Raw genomic sequence first — 18,838 nt, forward strand, 5'->3', positions numbered from 1 at the left:
CTTTGACCAATTGAAATTCTTTTTTTCTTGCTATAATTTAAGAAATCTCATTATATTCAGAGCTGATGTCGCAGAGAAAACTTTTACTGAGAGCAGCGTCGATTAAAACAAAAAAAAAAAAAAACCCAAAACAGCCGCAGTAGTTCAGGTGAATGAAGCAATAATAGAGTATCCTCCCTTAAATATTACCAAGTTCTCATCACATACCCCAGGATTAAGCTGTGTGAACGGGCGACGGGAAAAACCCAGGAGTGTCCGATTACAGGAAAGAGCTGCTCTTTATTTATTTAATTTCTCCTCTTTCTCACTCTGGAAGAAGGGGGGGCGGGAAAAAAAAAAGCCCTTGTAACCGACTCCAAAAGCTGCCCCCTTCTTGGGAGTTTGGGAGTTTGAACACAGGAGGAACAAGATAAATTCCTCAAAATTCTAATTGGGGAACAGTTGACTTAATTGGTGGCCATTTGGCAGACAATGGGAAAGGAGCCCTGGCTGGCGCTGATGGCACCCCGGGGGGATATAACCTTGCAACAGGCCAGAAAGCTCTCCGGGACAGATTGTTTCCTGAGAAGAAACCATGAGACCAAGGGTTGGATTAACCCTCCAACTGTCAAGCTTTATTAGGAGTAATCAGGCTAGATATAGTAAGGGTTAAACACAGGAAACTGAAGTGGCAATGATGACATATGTCCCTTTAAAAAGCAAGGAAAGAGGGGAGGGAGAAAGAAGGATTTTTTTGGGGAAAAAAATACATCTAAATGAACCACAACGGATTTTTTTCTGGTTCAGGTGAGATATCCGCTGGCTGCCGGGTTTGCCCGCTCGTCAGTGTTGGATGACACCTCCTCAGAGCTTCTGGCTTTCCCTGTTTCTTACAGGCTGTGCTTAATTCCTGATGACTTCTTCTGGAAAAGCCGGAGTTAGCACTGAAAATAAAAGTGTTGCTGGCTTCTAAGGGCCTGATCCTGCCCTGTGCCTGGCAGCCAGAGCGGAAAGCCAAGAAAGGATCAGATACCGAAAGCTGTACGAAAAGCTTTTAAAAGTGGCTTTGTTCTTTACCCCAAGTATGTGAGGAATTGCAGAGAGAGAGGTTTTATTAAACCAGCAGGTTAAACCAAAATTCGATCGGCTTCCAAGATTTTGGGATTTGTGAATCGGAAGCAGCCTGAATAGTTTTAAAAACCCTGCTGGGCACTTCTGTTCTTTGTACGCTGTATACACCAACCCAGAGCCTTTCCCAGTCGGTCCCTTCTGGCCAGGCTGCGGGTCAGATTTTCTGGATGGAAAGAGTAGATTGCCATGAGAATGTTTTAGGTACCTGGATTCTTTAGCAAACACATCAAGAGAATCCCAACAGCTCAGTTTTCATCCTTTTCAACACACAAAATGGCAGAATATTTATACTTGTAACACACTTGTACAGCAGAAAAGATGGAAGGGGGTGTCTGTATATGAGTATAATATTTTCTTGATTTAAAATAGAAACAATTAACCTCAGGGTCAGGCATTCCCAGGCAGTTAATGACCACCTGGATTAAAAGCCCTCAGCTTTGCCTCAGGCCCTCAACTCCTGCAGTCAGTCATTAACTGCTGGAGATTCCCCTCCTGTCAAAAATCATTGTTTAATTATAAAGATGGGACTGAACCCAAATTGTCACTCTCTTTTGCCCCTGAATTTTGGAAAGAGTCAGAATTTGAATTCAGATCCAAGCATAGCTGTACAGGGGCATCTCTGCTTAATTATAAACCTATCAGTTAATTACTGGCTGTACATTTCTGACACCTGATTGGTTATTCGACAGCCTGCTAACACTGCCGCAAAGCCCATATTTTGGTCAGAACAGAGTGTCCATGGTAACCCACTGGCCAACATGGGGAAAAGGTAATTACTGGAGTTATTTCTCTAGTTTCTTCATCAAAATCACTGCCAAATCCTGTTCAAAGTAAGCAATGTTGTTCTCCAGTTTGGGATTTTCTCGCTTTCCTGTATCTCTGACTTAAAAATCCTCCATTTCCCTCAAATGTTGCGACAGGTCATTACTTCCAAGATTTTTTCTCAGTCATTATTGCTGAGATCTGAGCAGGTTTGAGATGCCATGAGAAGTAAGGGACTGCTCTCCAGTTCCTTCTCCCACCATATCTGGTCTGAGGTCACTGTCTTGACAGCTGCAAGCCTCCATCAAAGCCTGGGAAAGAAAAGACCAAAATAATAATAATAATTAAAAAAAAAAGAGAGAAAGAGAGAAGATGAAAAGGTCCCTGGGCATGTGAAGTATTTCACCTGTGTTTGAAACTAAGATAGGAACTGCGGGCTGAAAACCCACTGCAGAGGGTTGACCTTTGCAATGGAAGGTTGTAGAAATCCGATTTGATCTGTAGTCACCTGTCTGCCTCTGCCCCTTTCCTGAAATGTCAATCTTGTGGGGAAGTTTGGTTATATAAGAGAAGAAAAATCCTTGTAGGCAAAAAAAGGAAGCTGGTCTTAGATAGTCCTATCAATTCATATTCATTTCCAGTGACAGCAGCAAAGCAGGCCATAAGTGTCCATCTAGGAAACTTGAATGGAAGTTGCTCCTATGGATGTAGTCAGCAACTGTGTAGTTCAGTGAAGATTTTTAATTTAGGACAAAGAGAGAGAAATTCCCAGCAATAGATCCAATGCAGCATACAACACGGAATTTAAGGGGAGGGGTGGGGAGGGAGGGGGTGGGAATGTGTGAATAGCACTGGATAGCATTCTAAATAAGCAAATAGTGTGTTTGATTCCCACTATATTTCAGCAACATGATTGAACAGATATATGTTCAAAAAAGGGGTGAGATACCGAAATAGTACCTGCAGGAGCAAGGATTGAGTTGTCTTGAAAATCCCCTAGGATCTCTACCCAGCGCCAGCCTGAGCAGGTGGGACTCTGCCAGCACGATCCTCTGGGTGCTGCATTGCTCTGAACAAAGGCAGGAAAGATTAATATGGCAAGGAGAGGATTCGGGGTGCCAGATCCGGGGAGGATATAGGCATCAGTTTTCTGCCCTGACTTGGACCATCTCATGTTACACGTTATCTTTGCCTTTCTGATTATTATTTAACTGATCAGCAAATTATTTGATCAGAGAATAGAATTTTAAATTAATCTTATGAGGAGACTGAATTTCACCATGGCTTTACCCAGGTGCCAAAACCTGGCTAAAACCCTTCCTGCTTCCTCTCTCCCCTGTGCAGCTAGCAGCTAAAGCAAATCTAAAAACCCAGCATTGCACCCAGACTGAATTATTGTCTTTGTTTTCCCATTGCCTGACAGACCAAGCAGAGTCAGGTCCCTGAGATGCGGTCCTTACAATTTGCATTCTCAGTGTACAATCCTGCCTGGCACTTCCCATCTAATAACTGCGCCTTTTGTTTATCTATAATCCACCCCTGTCACTGTATACCTGTAGTGCACCTTTATCTCTAGGCCTCGTATCTACCGTACAGAGACCATTCGGCCCTGGGGCTTGTCAGTTTTATGATTCATGGGTATATTGTGCCTAAGATCCTACAAAGAAGGTCTTGAAGTAATTTAAAAAAAAAAAAAAAGGAAAGGAAAGAAAACAGGTATTTCAGATGGCATGCTGTGTGAAAGAAATCCCTTATTGACTAGTCTAATCTTGTATAATGTAATCTAATAATAAAGCCTGTTCCCAGAGGTACTGCTCAATAGATTTTATAGTGTTAAAACATGTTTTATGCTGTGTTCTGAAACATATTAAGTGTAACAAAATTGTCCAGCTACTTCTTACATACCAGCTACTAAATATGGCATGAATGCTGTCAATAAAGTAAGCAGTTACTATATTTTAGATTTCTCCGAGGCATAGGATTCAGTTATACTTTCAGTAATCAATTAATTGGCTGCTCATTACTGGCATAGATTGCTTGCAGCCTTTCAAGCTGTGCTTCCTCTCTGCACTGTGTGTTGGGCTGTGCAGAACATCCCACCCTGCACGCTGGGGCCATCAGTCCAGAGGATGCTGGGTCATTGCCTGCTGCTTTAGGTGCACATCAATCCCTTCTGCACTGGGAAGCAACTTACAGCAGGGCTGGACAGAAAATGCCCTGTGCCACTGTGCAATGCAGTCCTCGGAGGCGTGAGTGCCGAAAATTTACTTAGCATACTGGGCAGGCTGATGTCCAATGCTTCAGGCTGTCCCTGTCTTCCCATCCTTTGGAGCAACCTTTGCCTCAAGCATCAGATCAGGTCCTTGACTTGGACCTAAGAACATAAAATTGTCCTCCCAGTGATTATCTTCAAAAAGAAAAGGAAGGAAAACTCTGTGTTCCTGGCTCACACTGTTGCCACAATATAGCATACAGAGATGCCACACAAAGAATTACTTGACTGGACAGATATCCATCTATGGGGCTGGGATGCACTGCAGGGATGGGAAAGATGCGTGTGGGAAAAAGAACAGAAACTTATTCAGCTGGGCTTGGTGCCACAAGAAATGGCTGTTTGATGACACCCCAATGACCATTCCTCCGAAAAGGTACAAACAAGAATAAAAGAGCAATGTGCCTCTGCATGAGGAAGGTGTCAGGGCACACTGCCTGCTACACAGCCCAGCCAGGAGTTTGCAAGACACTTCAATGACAAAAGAATCTGTCTTTCTGAAATGCTTTTCAAACTCTGGACCCCCATCCTCTTTCTCGGTACATGAATTTTCTTTGAACAGCTGCTAGTTTTTTCAGTGTAGTCACAGATAAGAAATTACGTCTGACTTCTCTTATGATTATTTTTTATTGGGTGTGTGAATCACAAAGAGTTGTTTCCATTCCTCGATTAAATGAGTGCGACTCTTAGTACCAGGTTTTTAATAATACATGTTGTATTTACAAATTCATAATTTGCAAATACTCTCCTGGCTTCTTTTAAATTGCTGTTTTCATGGAGACTTCTCTCGGTAAACTGACTTGTACAAGTTTGGGTTTATTTGTAGAAAGCAGACACAAAATGCAAGTAAAGGCAAGAAAAGATAATGCTGTTGGGTCTTTTCTCTTGAATGTAAATTCTTGGAAAATTAGTTGTGCATCCTGTTATAGGTGTAGGGAAGGTTCAAAAATAGTTTTTTTCTTCATAGAAAATGACAAATCTAATATATTTGGACAATAGCAATACTACTGACACCAATATTATACTACTGATAGATTTTAATAGCAATAGTTAGTACAAATATTATTAGTGATTTAATTGCCTGGTCTGTAGGTATATTGTACACACATTAGGAATTAGCAAAACAGAGAGCAGAATTGCATACTGACATCTGTATTTTCCATATAATAATCAGAAAAACATACATGGACTGTGTGTGAAAGGTATATATGTTTGCCTGAAAATTATGCCAACAATTGTTTTGAAGTGTCAAGATATGCATTGTTCCCTCCGGACCTGAGAAATAAAAAAGCACTGGCCATGAACTAATATGAATAATTAAAATACATTCCCAGCATATTTTATATACGCAGTTGCTACTACCATATGAGAAGCATTGCCTTAAAATATGTGATGTATCATGACACAATTAGCAATTATTTATCACAGTAACAATACAAATTGTGTCCTTAATACGCTTAATTGTATATTTAAATTAAATACAGACAGTGCATGTAAAATAGAAATCAATCAATATATTGTAATTAATATAATCATGTCTCTTGAGGTCTAGCAGGTGTGTTAGATATAGACAGAAATGCAGATTGTATAGCTTCTTAATACAACAGGACACTCATGTGGTAGGAGGGCTTGAAATACAGACTGTAAATGCAGGTATGTATTAAGCAATATTAAATCTAGGTATCTCGTTATGGACCATGAAATTCTTAGCCTTTATGTAGTCCCAGCATCTTTCAAGGTACAGTTATCACTCTAGGAAACATTAGGTGTTGACATCCAATTGGTTCTTAACCATAAAACAATTGCCTTATTAAATCTCAATTAAATCCTGTTTAAGACAAATTTAATATAAAATGTGGCTGAAATGGCTCATGAGAGTGACAAATGCCCTGAATGAAGAAGCCCCAAATCATTTGTACTGCTTTATTATTTCAGCCAGATAGCTATTTATTATTTTGTGTTATTATTTTAATTTACTGATACTCCATCTGCTTTCATAGAGCTATTTGAACAAGCAGAACTACTGAGCTCTCGAATGTTTTCTAATCCTAACCCAGAGCTGCTAACATTCCTTAGAAACTTTCGCAAGCACACAGAGTCATTAACATCATTGGACCATTTCATTTGAGGATTCATTTTACACAGCTGGAGCTGAGCTGTTCTGTGAATAAGACATGCCTATAGGTGACAAAACACAGGACTGACCCTGAGCCAACAAAACCTCAAATGTGTTACTTACATCAGCTAAGGGAACTTACACTTTTGGAGTTTCTTACAACAGATTTTGTCTTCTGTGTGTTGGTTTGAGTTTGAGTTTTGGGTTTTTTTCTTTTTTTTTGAAAAAGAAGAGCAGCAAAATAATCCTCGTGCAGGGAGTGCATCCTTTAAATTGTATCAGCATCAGTCTCTAACTGATGCAAGCTCTCTGGACAGTGTTAACATTGCAATATCCTTTTAGATTCTTTCTGAAAAAGTGACTTTTCTTCCTTAAGCAGAAAATTACACAGGTATGGTCTGCATTTTATATTCTAGTGAATGGAGCCCCTCAGCACTCCAATTCCTTGAAAATTTTCCACACTGATTTGTAACCTTTGGGGGAAAAATTCTTAATTCTCCATGGTTTCTGATCACTTAGGCTTTTCTGGGCTTGGGTAACACAGCATGCCACATGTTTTCCTAACAAATTGCATTCGGACACTTTCCGACACTTTCATTATTTTAACTCAGGTAATAATTAGTCACTGTCAGAGCTAAGACTTAGGTTGTGCAAATCAGAATAAATTTACCTTGCTGTAGCAGCAGTCACAAATGAAGCAATAAATTAGAAATAGCAAATTGTTACGGACTTAAGAGATCACAACTCAGAATTGCTACCTGAAATCCAGGAAATGTTACAGTGCTGCCAAGATTTCCTTGAGAGCTTAATTTTTCCAGATAACTTTGTGTTTCGTGAATGTTACTGCAAAAAGCCCTGAAGATATTATACTCCTGACATTCCCTAAGAAAACACAATGGGACTTTGCTATTGCAAAAAAATAAAATGACCAAAGACTGTTTCTTATTAGTATGAAATGCATGTCCTTTGAAGGTCTTCAGGGTTCACAATCTCTCCCTCTCCCCTGCTTCTCTCTCCCTTATCCTTATAGTATGTATAGATTAAATGCATAGTGCAACCCCATGGGTTCTCTGCTGTAAAGCTATGTCTAATATGAGGCCACTAGACACTGTCACATAAAATCCATTAAAGTCCATCAGATGCACTGTCTTGGTAACATTCAGCTCATTGTCATTGGGCTGCTGCAATGAAGCATAGAGTCCCTGCTTTGAAACTTGATTAAAACAATTCATTAAAAGTAAGGCAACTAATCAGAACACGAGGGTTGTCTTCATGGGACTTGAAAAGTTCATTAGTGCCCCCACCATGAAAACCAGGAGCGGGGGAAAAAGAAAGGCAGGATAAAGAAAGAGAGAGCACTACTCCTCCTCCCCTCCTTTTTGAGCTGTTATCTAAGGGCTGGGGAGATAGAGTCCTTCCTCAGTGTTTTAATTGGTTTGATCTGATCTTCCAGCATCGTTCCAAAGCCTTCATTTGAAATTGTTAGTCATTATGGTTTGGTGCCTCTTATTTCCATTTTCTTAAATAACTATATAAAGGCTACAAGGCACAGTTTTTCTCCTGATATCACCTCTTTCACCAAACCACGGATTTCACTATACAAATGGCCTTTTGTGTAAAAACACAAGAAATAACAAGAAACAGCATCTTGGTGTCTTTTTACAGTGAATACTCAGCTTGTTTTCTTTCTAAATTTCTCCTCCAATTTGATTTTTAATCTCCCAAAAATAAAAAAATTTGAAGTAGAAAATTACTTTGAATTTGTCAAAACAAAGCAGCTCTAGAAACCGTAATTTATGCTTTTGAATTGCTAGAAAAATATTCAATTTTTTCATTTTCTTTCTAAACTAATTTTTCAGTTTCTGAAGGAAAACAGCTCAAATAAGTCAGTGTATTTTGTCCAAGCTCTGCTTTTGACTCTAAAATTCTGACTGACCCATCTGAAACTCATCAACAGGAGTAACTGAGCAGAAATATGATCTTTCTTCAAAGTCTCATTAAAAAAAAAACAACACACACCTCACACAAATTACATCAGTGTATAAAGACTGCTTTCTAGCACTCTCACACAGTGCTTGAGGATGCAAGGGGCTGCTGCAGGTCTGCATATCATGCCAGCTGTTTGCGGAGGTGCGTTAGCTCCTAATCTGAACAGGTAAATAGCAGTAAATTCACAGAGCCTATTTCATCGGTGTTAATGTTCTTGTGAATAGTAATAGCAGAGCACTACTCCAGACATCCTTCAGGAGGGCTGTGATTTACATGGTATGGGAAAGGTCTATTCTCTTTGTTCGATATAAACCATAAACAAAATTTGTCCAAATGACTATTATGAAAAGTAGCTTCACAATATTGCATGAATCTTTCCGCATCCTATATGTTATCTAAAGTTATGCTTGGAAGATGGACTACTTGTATTACAGGTACTCTATAGATTATCTCCATTACCGATTAAATAGATGCTCTTTCTGTGCCTTCTGCCTGCCCATTTGTTACCTCCTTAAATGAGTGAAGGGTCTTTTGATTACAGGGTTCTTTGCTCAGGAAGCCACCATATTTGCAAACACAGATGCATATATACACTTTAATGAATAATGAAGGTTATTTATTGCTTGTGCTTGAAATAATGGTTGATTTTGGAGTGCCTTTCATAAAACCCACATCAGAAAGTGTGTTATGTCCTGACATTTTCATTGCAGTTCAAGTAAAATAGTCCTTGGAAATTGTCTTGCTACCAAATTGCAATCATAAAGGCATGGCTTCAGACTCTGAGAATCGCTTCAGATTGTGAACTTCTGGATAATATATAACATAAAGAGTTTAATTGAATCAGCCAGTTGGGTTTTTGCCCGGAAAAGTAGAAATTTAAATGCTGATGCAGCTTTAGCTTCCAATGACACCAGTCAGCACTCCTTAGATTGGATTGTAAATAATCTTATTTGAGGATATGCAGTATGATAGGGATATACTTGTCTGTAAACTTGCTAGCAAAAGTAATTAAATAATTCCATTGTGTACTAAGACATATGAAAAATCACTGACCCCAAAGAAAGATTTGATAAGTATTTATCAGCAGCTAGAAGAAAATACTGACTTTTTAGCTGCTCTTGTCGTATTTTGGAGTTGCTAGGAAAAAAAGAAAACAAAATGATAAATCAAAATGCAGCAACAGTGAAATCTGTTTCTGATCCATGTTTGAAGACACTTGTGGCAAACGCCTTTCAGCCCACTTGGATGGCAGTGCAAATCCGCTGTTCGAATGCAAGCTTGGTGCACAACCCAGCGTTTAAAACTTCATCTGGACTGGCATCCTGAACATCTCAAGCAAAGTTTTTCAGTCTTCAGCTACAAATGATAAAAACAGGAAAAAAAAAAAAAACAAATGAATCTGCCACCTGATACAACATACGGAATTGCATCCATTCAAAACCAATAAAAGGGAAATTATTCAACACTTTTTACTGAAAAAGATAATTCTCTCCAACTTACAAAACTCTTTTATTTTTTATTTTCTATAAGTTTTGTGCTTGCTTAATGAGAAATGCTAAAAGTGAAAAATGGAACAATTTCAAATTGTGCTTTTAAATACTTGTGATGCTTTTAATACATTCTTTCGCCTTTTGTTCCCTCACAATGTGAGAATGATGGAAAGAATTAAAGAGGTAAATAAAAGAAAGTGGAGAAGAAGTTTAAAAAAGTGAAAACGTAGGCTCTGTTTTGAAAGCACAAAGCTCCATATTTTAAGGGTTGGGATTTTTTACAATTTAAAAGACAATTATAACTTTCATCTACAGTTTTTCAATAAATTAAAAACCTGAGTGAAGGTTTTTCATGAAATATTACTGATGTTCTCTGATCTCCAGGTTCAGTGAGGAGCAGATTTTCAATGCAGAGGTATCTGATCTGAAGTACAAGGGAAAAAGTTGCCTAATCAGACACAGCTTTGTTAAAATGGGAGGTGATGGGCCTTTTTACCATAGCTGTTAGTGAGCATAGGAAACCTAAAGAATTTGTATTGTGTGAATTAGGAATTTGCACCTCAGATGTACTTGTTTCTCTATCCATACTACTCACAGAGCTTAACTGCTACAGCTGCCTTCATCCACTCTGCTTCACACTGTAATGTGTGAAGCAGAGCGTCATTAGTCCACACAAACTCAGTCAGATTGGATCACTAATTTAGTTCCACTGGATCTCTAAGAAGAGAATTTGAGAAAACCTCACACATTTCACAAAATGACACAGGGCCTTTCAAAGACATTGGATCTGTACCATCCAGCATGGGTGCTTTGCTGCCAAAATTGTTGTTTCTGGAAAAGTTGTGACATCAGAGACTGTTGACTTATAAAGATCACATTTTCACCTAGTAGCAGCTTTATGGATCTAGTCAAAATCTAGTTGGAGTCATCTTCATTTCCTAGCAGTTAGCCACAACTACTGTTACAAAACAGTAACTTCATTCCACTTGGAAAGTGGCTCCCTGTCGTAACAGCCAAGAACATGTATCTTTGGGAACATTCACTCTTTATTTCTTATATTTATTTCCATTAAGAAGTAACAGAATAGCTGTGTGTCACTATTCAAACTTTGTGTTTCTGCAAACTGCCGTGAGACCACTCAAGATATCTCATCGAGCTTCATTTTACAATACCTTTATTTTATTTCCCTGCAGTCTTTCTGTTTCTTTTTCCTTTGCCTGTCTTTTCATGATAATTAGGACTGTGCCTGCAAGGAAATCATCTGTAGCTCAACTTGTTTCATCTTGCTGAAGATATGACCAACTATGTCTTTAGTCAGAAATACATGAAATACCTCCAAAATATTAAATTTGCGAAATAAAATATAGATACATCTCTTTTCCCCAGTTATCATCTTACCAAAAATCTCTAAGGGCTGAAAATGAGACTCACAAGAATATGTTTTATACACAAGAATATATTTTACAATTATATATTTTGTCAAGCATTGGAACTGGCTGCACAGGGAAGTAGATGAGTCACTGTCCCTGGAGGTATTTTAGAGGTGTGTGGTTATGGTGCTTAGGGACAATTATGGTTTAGTGGTGGACTTGGCAGTGCTAGTTTAACAGTTGGACTTGAAGATTTTAATGGTGTTTTCTAACCTAAACGAATCTATGATTCTATGATTCTCTATGCCTAATGTGTCTAGGTCACCTTGGTCACTGCACAAGGTAAAGTCTGTTGGCTGAGGCTGTACAGCTGCATTCTGTTCATTTTCTCAGCAGCCCAGATGCCAGTAAGGCACTTATTTTTTTGGTGCAGAATTAGGCATAACTTCACCTGCCTCTGTAAAGTAATACTGACCATCACTTTGCCACAGGTCTGTATCAAAAGTGGCTCAGCCAAACTTATTAGCCACTAGACCTACTTCAGCTCCAAAAAATGTGAATGTGTATCCAAAATCAACTTTGCAGATGGATTTTGCTTCCATTAAATTCCATGGTGAAAAAAGCCATATATAGGGTTTAATTTAATTATGGGCATACAGCACTTGGAAAAAAAAAGGCTTCATATTTGGATTGATGGAATTATTTTACTGAAAAAGAATTACGTTACATATTTAAATCCCTGGTGGCTACTAATGTTTTATTAAATACAGTGTAAATCCAGCTGCGACCATGCAATAAAAGCTCCGAGGGGCAAAAATAGAGAGTGTTTTATATTTGATTTCTGCATGCAACAACTTGGTCTCCTGAATACTGCCCATATGCCATTGTGCTCTCCTTGACACTGATCTTTAATAGCAGCTCAGTATGCTAAACCCCTGCTTAAATGTACAGGAGGAATATGGCAAGATTATGCACCACTTCTAGAATTTCATATATCTGACCCAGTCCAACCAAAACCTTGTGCTAAGCTATTGCACAAATGTATTTGATGTTGGTTAATAAAATACAGAGAAATTCAGTTTGTGAAAAGAGAAGTTTGATTTCATTACAGAACTTCAGGAAATAATGATATGACTGTGTGGACAGTCACCCGTAGCAATTAGCTGGAGAGTGAATCCATTTGGTTTTCGCTTTTTTCATCAGGACATGCATTTTCACTCTCATGTGCCCGGGGTTTGAAAGGTTTACATTACATAAAATTAGGACTATATAAACTATGAGCTTCATCTGTTTTCTAATATGATTGCCCCTTCTCCTCAACAGAGTAGCCTAATTGATAGCCTCCATTGTATGCAATGCACGTCAATAAATACTGAACATGAATGTGAATCAATATTGTGTTAGTACTGGGATTAAGCAAGCTATTTTCTCCCTTTTTTTTTTTTTCCAGAAGAGATGAATATAAGTAAATAAAACGTCTGTTTGTCTGAAATTCTACCTGGGGATTTAGTTTTACATTTCCCTGTAGAAACACATCAGAAGTAACCCTGATCCCCAGTGCTTTGGCCCAATGAGGACAATAGACAAAAACGCCTCTGCAGACTGCTGAGAAAGGCAGCTCTTTTCACTAAAAAACCAGATGTGGTTGCAGGGGAAAGGAGATTTGACTGCTGATATCTTCTTTTTTTTTTTTTTTTTTTTTTCTTTTTCAAGCCACAAATTAGAGGACGATTTATGAGAGCCTAGACAATAATTTATAGGACCAATATTGACTGCTCTTGACCCCGCGTGTTATTTTGCAGTCTAAACAATACCAAATCACTAAGATGACCCAATACTATGCCAAAATCCATAGACACCTGATATATATTACACAAATTTTTAAAGCATGGCAAAAACACAATCCAGTGATAAATGTCTACAGTATTTTAGAGCAGTTCTTGCAAATGCAGAGCACAAGAGATCCAGCAAGTCTTTAAGGTTTTGGGAAATGAGGATTGGAAAAGGAGGTATATAAAGTTAGGACCTTTTATCCCTTAGATCAAAGTTCAGAGCTAAGGCCAGAAAGACAGGAGCTTACAACCAGTCTCTGGGCCAGTCATTGCCCATAAACACTCAAGTGCTTCAGGTATAGGCTAGCTTACTTACTAAAGTGCTTGACATCACTTTACACACCCTCGGGGGAATCACCTCTGCTTTCCAAAGGGTCAGAACTCGTTATCCCAATGGTGACAGGTTGGTGCAGAAACCCTGTACATCCTCCCTGTGCATCCTCCCTGTGCATCCTCCCTGCCCCTCCCAATAAGCACTGGTAAATCCTGCCCTGCACTTATTGGCTGCTTTGAAACCAAGGGTGATTATTTGGGGTTCTGATTTTGTTTTTCAAAAAGCACCTAAGTGAAAAGAAGCGGATCTTAGCTCTTTAAGAGGACTTTGGAATTTAAAGTAATTTTTTCCATAAATGTTTAACTATGCAATCACCTCCAAAGACCTATCTTCAAAAGGGCTCAACACTAATGTAAATACCAAGATTAACGGCCAAATTTTCTAAGGAACTAAAGACTCCAAGACGGTGGCAGTGTTTGGCTTTTTGAGGGCTAACTTTTAGATTGAATACACTCATCATCAGCATATTTATTTAGGAAGCAGAAACACTTCAGTATAAATCCTTTCTGTCCCAATTTCTTTACAGAAGCAAAATCTACATCAACCACATCTGAAATAACCACCCTAACGACAGTCTTTTTCAGTATTGCCACTGTAACTATTCTTTTATACATAACGTTTCATTAGAGGAGAGGCTGATACACAGGTCCTCCATTTCACTGCCCTAATCACATGGTTACAGGATCATTCCAGTACTTCCTTTATAAGTTGAGGCTTTTGGGTTGACTTTTTTTTTTTCCATTGATCAGAAATAAAATCCTTTTCATTTATTCCCAAACAAGATGTACAGGCATTTATAGCAAAAACTTTTTAATCATATATATTTGAACATGCACATGTATGCATATTTATACATGCGAATCTGCATTTGCTAAGACTGAAATACGTAATAGGCAGAAGGAAAAAAAATCATTGTGGTGACCTTCTAAAAATGCGTTGCATTTCTTGCAACTGAGTTTGTTTACCTTTATACATAGAAAGGGAAAATTACCATATTTTAAGTATGTTTTTTCACAGTAGCAGCAAACCATTTCTGCTCAACTACTCATACTAGACGAATTATAGTTTTCCTAGCTTGCATCTACAACAGTTAATTTAAGTGGTGACTTGTAGAGAATGTATGGCTATATCAAGTCTTCAGTTGGAGGGCTCAGCTTAATTTTCTGTGTCATTTTGTGTCACAATATGTCACATCTGTGTGCCTGCATGGGTGGGTGGGATGCTCTTAAAGAAAGCATCACTTTTAAATGTGTTTTTTTCTGAAAAGCCAAAAAAACAACCAAACAAAAAAATGTTAATGGACCAGATCTCCATTTGTCAATCTGTTCTTATGGTTAATTACTGTACCAGTGGAGGAGTTTAGGGAGAAATGAGGACGCAGGTTTCAACTGCACAGTCATGTCACACGAACCTTTTGATATCCAGTCTGTGCTGACAAGGCCTTTTAACTGGAGTACTGTCCTAACGTACCTGAGACATTAACAAGCCCTCAAATTCCAACTTCTTTTTTTTTGTTTGCCCCCCCCTTCCCCTTTGTTGCTATAGTAAAAATGTTTCTACTTTTTTACATCTGTCTGCTGTTGCCAACAAAACACTGGAGAACAGGAGGTGATCTTTCTGTTTTCGTTCCAGCAGCCTGGCCCTGAATGAGTTTAATCGGCTGAGAAACGCGACTGAAAAGGGCTTTGCTACCCTTTCTAACTTCACTGCGCTCAGGCCTTCTGTAGCCTAGAGAGTGACACCCTATGCCTTATTTCACTGTGGATTATTTAGAATGCTTCAATTGTGACTTGTCAATGTGGTCCAGGGTAGATCAAGGCAAAACCTCCAACAAGAAAACAGCAATGTGAATATGATGTGACTGACTACAACACAATGGACTAATACCTCTTAATTTGGACTTTTAGCAACCGTTTACCATCCTTATGCCCTTGAAGATTCCAAATCCACTCTTACAGAGAAGAAAAAAGTCCTTTTCTTCTTCTTCCCTCTCCATCCTACACCCCCCCCAATAACCCGACTGTATCGATCAATGTCTCCATATGCATTTAATAGCTTTATTTCAAAGCACTTTACTCTTAAAAGCCCCTCTCACCGAGGCATACTATTGAAATACTGTGCAGGTGTAATTAAATGAGCCAGTTTTTCACCCTGGACTGTATCCCTGTTGTCTCTTTCGCATTAGAACTGCAAGATGAGGCTTGGTCAATTCTTATCTCTGGGCAGCACTGATTTTGGGGTTGTATCTTTTTTTTTTTTTTAATTAAAAAAAATAATTAAAGTGAAATTAATTGGTTAAAGGTTAATAGATGTAGAGATTTACATCCTTAGTAAAAGTATTCCACCTTAAATGACAGTGCAGGAACCTAAATATATTACCAGCTAGTTATGCCTGCACTACACCCAGGAGTGATATGGCCAGGGCATCTCTGAATGCCAGGTATCCCATGACTTTGCTGTGGAGACTGCCTCAGCTATTCAGTTACTACTGGTTACTGTGACTGTATTTCCAATGTTCACTAAGAAATAGAGGGAAAACATTTATTTTACATGGGTAGTTTTCACACAACATATTTTTTGCTCACTTAAAGATCTAGGGAAACAGCTCAAAAATAGCATTTCAGAACATCAGTGTGAATGAATTTCATACAACTCTTTTGGTATGATTTCTGTTCTTTATCAAGCACTTTTCACTAGCACTTGTCTACGTGAAATTTTGGCCGCAAAAAAGCTGCAGGAGAGCCTTGTGGGCATTCGTGCACATATATTTTCACCAAAAGGGTTAGAAGGTCAGTCAAAATCTCTTCTCAATACGGTTGTCATCCAATGAAGACAGAGAAACGTAGCTATGCATCTTAATCAGGCATCGTGAATAGGAAAAAGTCAAAGCAGCAGTCATGGTGAATAGTCTGTGATTAGTCTACAAACTGAAATCAGACCACATGTCAAATTATTTTGAATTGTGGACATATTTATAAAAATCAAAATTTGTCAATAGATAATTCACAAGCAGAGTAAAGGTATATATCTCTCACAGAGGATGTTCAGAGAGGGTAGATTGCAGAGCTATAAGCTAGGATAGTATTGAACCCCATGACCTAGAGGTAGAGGGCTGGAGAGCCCATAACCAATCATCTTTGAATTCAGTGTACTGGATTGTGTATTTGAAAATTAAACAAAGACCCAACTTTAGTGATTGTGTCACCTCATGTACTTGAAAGTAATTTCCCGAGCTCAGCTCAATATCTAGAGGAGCAAATGGAGAAACTGCCTGTTGTGTCACTTCTCTTCTCTAAGGCTTTATACCTACTCAATTTTTTCCTCAGCACTCTTCTACTGCTCTTCACAAAACCATTGCAAAGTTCCTTAGAACAGGCAATAAAATGCACAGATGGCTGAGCCAACACAAATAAAACTAAAATAAAGACCTTTCTGCAAATGTGAAAAGGTGAGACAAAAAAACCCCAAAACACTAACCACTTTTACATAGTTGTTCTTGTTATGCATTGGTCCATTTTGGCTATGTTGGAGTTACTGAGAAAATATATTTGCCATATCCCTGTTGAAATAGAATTACTTTATGTTTTTTAATTAAAAAATCTGATAATTAAACTTTCCATGACAGGTGTCAGTCTTCAGGACAATGGTATAATCATGACTCTCTAATTCTATGTTGTTATGGACTGACTGAAACCCCAATATGACCCAGAATGGACTAAGAGCATGGTTACCCTCCTCTGCAGCTGCCCCTGTCTGCTTGAAGAATGGGTTTCATTCAGACTGCTCAGGGCACTAAGCAAAATTTTCAAGTCCATGGAGAAAGTCAGACTTGAAAGCCCCTTCTTGCCTTGAACACCTAACAAGAGCCCAAGCTGCTCCTAGAGGAGATGCCATCAGCATTGCTGCCACTTCTCTAAAGCAAATATGCGGGATGCCTCAAGGACCTCAAACCCAAAAGGCAGCAAGGCTAGGGAAAACACGTGGGCTGATTCACAAACCGTTGTAAAATGAAGTCTTCTTTGATGTATCCTGCTTCACCCCTGCAGTTTGGCTTTGAGCCATGTTCTCAGACAGGTAAACCAGCGTAGATCCACTGAACTTCAATGGATGCATGGTGCTTTACAATACCTGAAGGACTGCCAGAAAGCACAATTATGATAATAGCCTAAAAAAGTAAATTTTCCTATTACCGTGAAGGTTAATTTAGGTTGCTGATTTTTTCAGACTCTTATTTTTCCAGCATAAACCAATGTAGCAAGTAACTTAAATCTGAACAGAATTTGCTTCTAAAATCTCCTTCAATACTGAAAATAACCCCTCCAACTAACTATGCTTATGTTACCTCCTTCAGCAGCAATTACTTGGTTTCATCCCACTCTCCCTACTTACCCACAATTACCATCTCTTTTGACATGGTTAACTAAAATTGAGTATTAATATGGATTTAATGTTGTTTCAGAAATTGGTGGAGCACCGAGGGTGCCAATGACCCTACTTTCACTTTGTACTGAAAATGTGTTGATCTGTGGTTTTTGGCTGCTGCTTGAATTCGACTTGAAGGTTGAAAGTAAACACATCACTCAAGCACATGGTGCATGAATTAAGGTCTTTCTGTCACCAGCCTCAGCGTTCTTTTCCCTACCTCCTGGGTCAGGCACCCCAGAGTCCTCTTCTTTCCCCTTTCCTCTCATGGGACCCTGGGGAAATATTTCTCTTGACATGAACTCCTGCGTGGCTAACACCTGCACTTCTTTCAGTGCACATTTTCATGGGGGGAAGTTTTGTTTTTTCCTTTTTTTTTTTTTTTACCTTCTCCAGAAAATATTTCTCTAAGAATGATCAAATTTTCCTAGCCACTCCAAACACAGAGACCTGTTGCATTTCTGACAGTGGAAAGAACACTGCTTGACTTTGAATTCCCTTTAGCCAGGAGATCATCTTCCAAAAATGTGTGTGTTAGATAAACACAGTCTGTTTTTTAAAAATCTGCAATATTATGGGTTGTGGTGGAATTGGAGACCTAGCAAAGCCAGTTTTTTCTGCTTCTCAGAATGATAATAAAACCTAAAGTGGCAAATTTATCTTGGCTCCCAGGTATTAGAATGTGCTCAAGACATCTTTGACAAGTTTACGTCTACAAAGGTTTGCTGTGTCAGAAGCTTCCCTCTTAGAGGATACAGGTTTTTAGCAGCAAAAGGATCATTGTTTATTATACTTCGAAGTAGTTCCTTGAACAAAATAAAGCTATGCCGTAAAATAACTTTTCTCAGCAAAAACGCCTATACCAGGGCATAATATGTTGGTCAGGGTCTATGGAGGGGGAAATTGTTCTTTTTTTATTTTTATACACTAACTGACATCTTTATTCTGGGGAACAAAATTAAGTGTAAACCAAACATTGCTGTCTACAGTATTTTCTTGGGGTCAGGGTTTCCAGGGAATATTATAAGCAGAAAGCTTCCTAAAGACATATCTTTGTGAAGTTGGGATGGGGGTTCCAATTTACTAGTTTTCATCTTATTGAGGGCAATAATTTCCCTGAAGACTTTATTGGCAGGGTATC

At 38.7% G+C, this 18,838-nt stretch overlaps 1 long non-coding RNA gene across 2 annotated transcripts in view; it reads right to left on the bottom strand.

The window, feature by feature from the left end:
* Positions 1-617: 617 nt before the first annotated feature.
* The window catches only part of LOC128853364 (uncharacterized), a 71,642-nt gene continuing 53,421 nt past the window's right edge, over positions 618-18,838 (bottom strand). Inside the window, exon 4 of one of the 2 annotated variants that reach the window (XR_008451871.1) lies at positions 618-2,183. This is a non-coding gene — a long non-coding RNA (uncharacterized LOC128853364). Of the gene's footprint in view, positions 2,184-5,243; positions 9,606-18,838 lie in introns of those variants that run through there. The other variant, XR_008451870.1, reaches the window with a different exon arrangement.

Source organism: Cuculus canorus, chromosome 12 (genome assembly GCF_017976375.1).
Source record: "Cuculus canorus isolate bCucCan1 chromosome 12, bCucCan1.pri, whole genome shotgun sequence".
Lineage (NCBI taxonomy): Eukaryota > Metazoa > Chordata > Aves > Cuculiformes > Cuculidae > Cuculus > Cuculus canorus.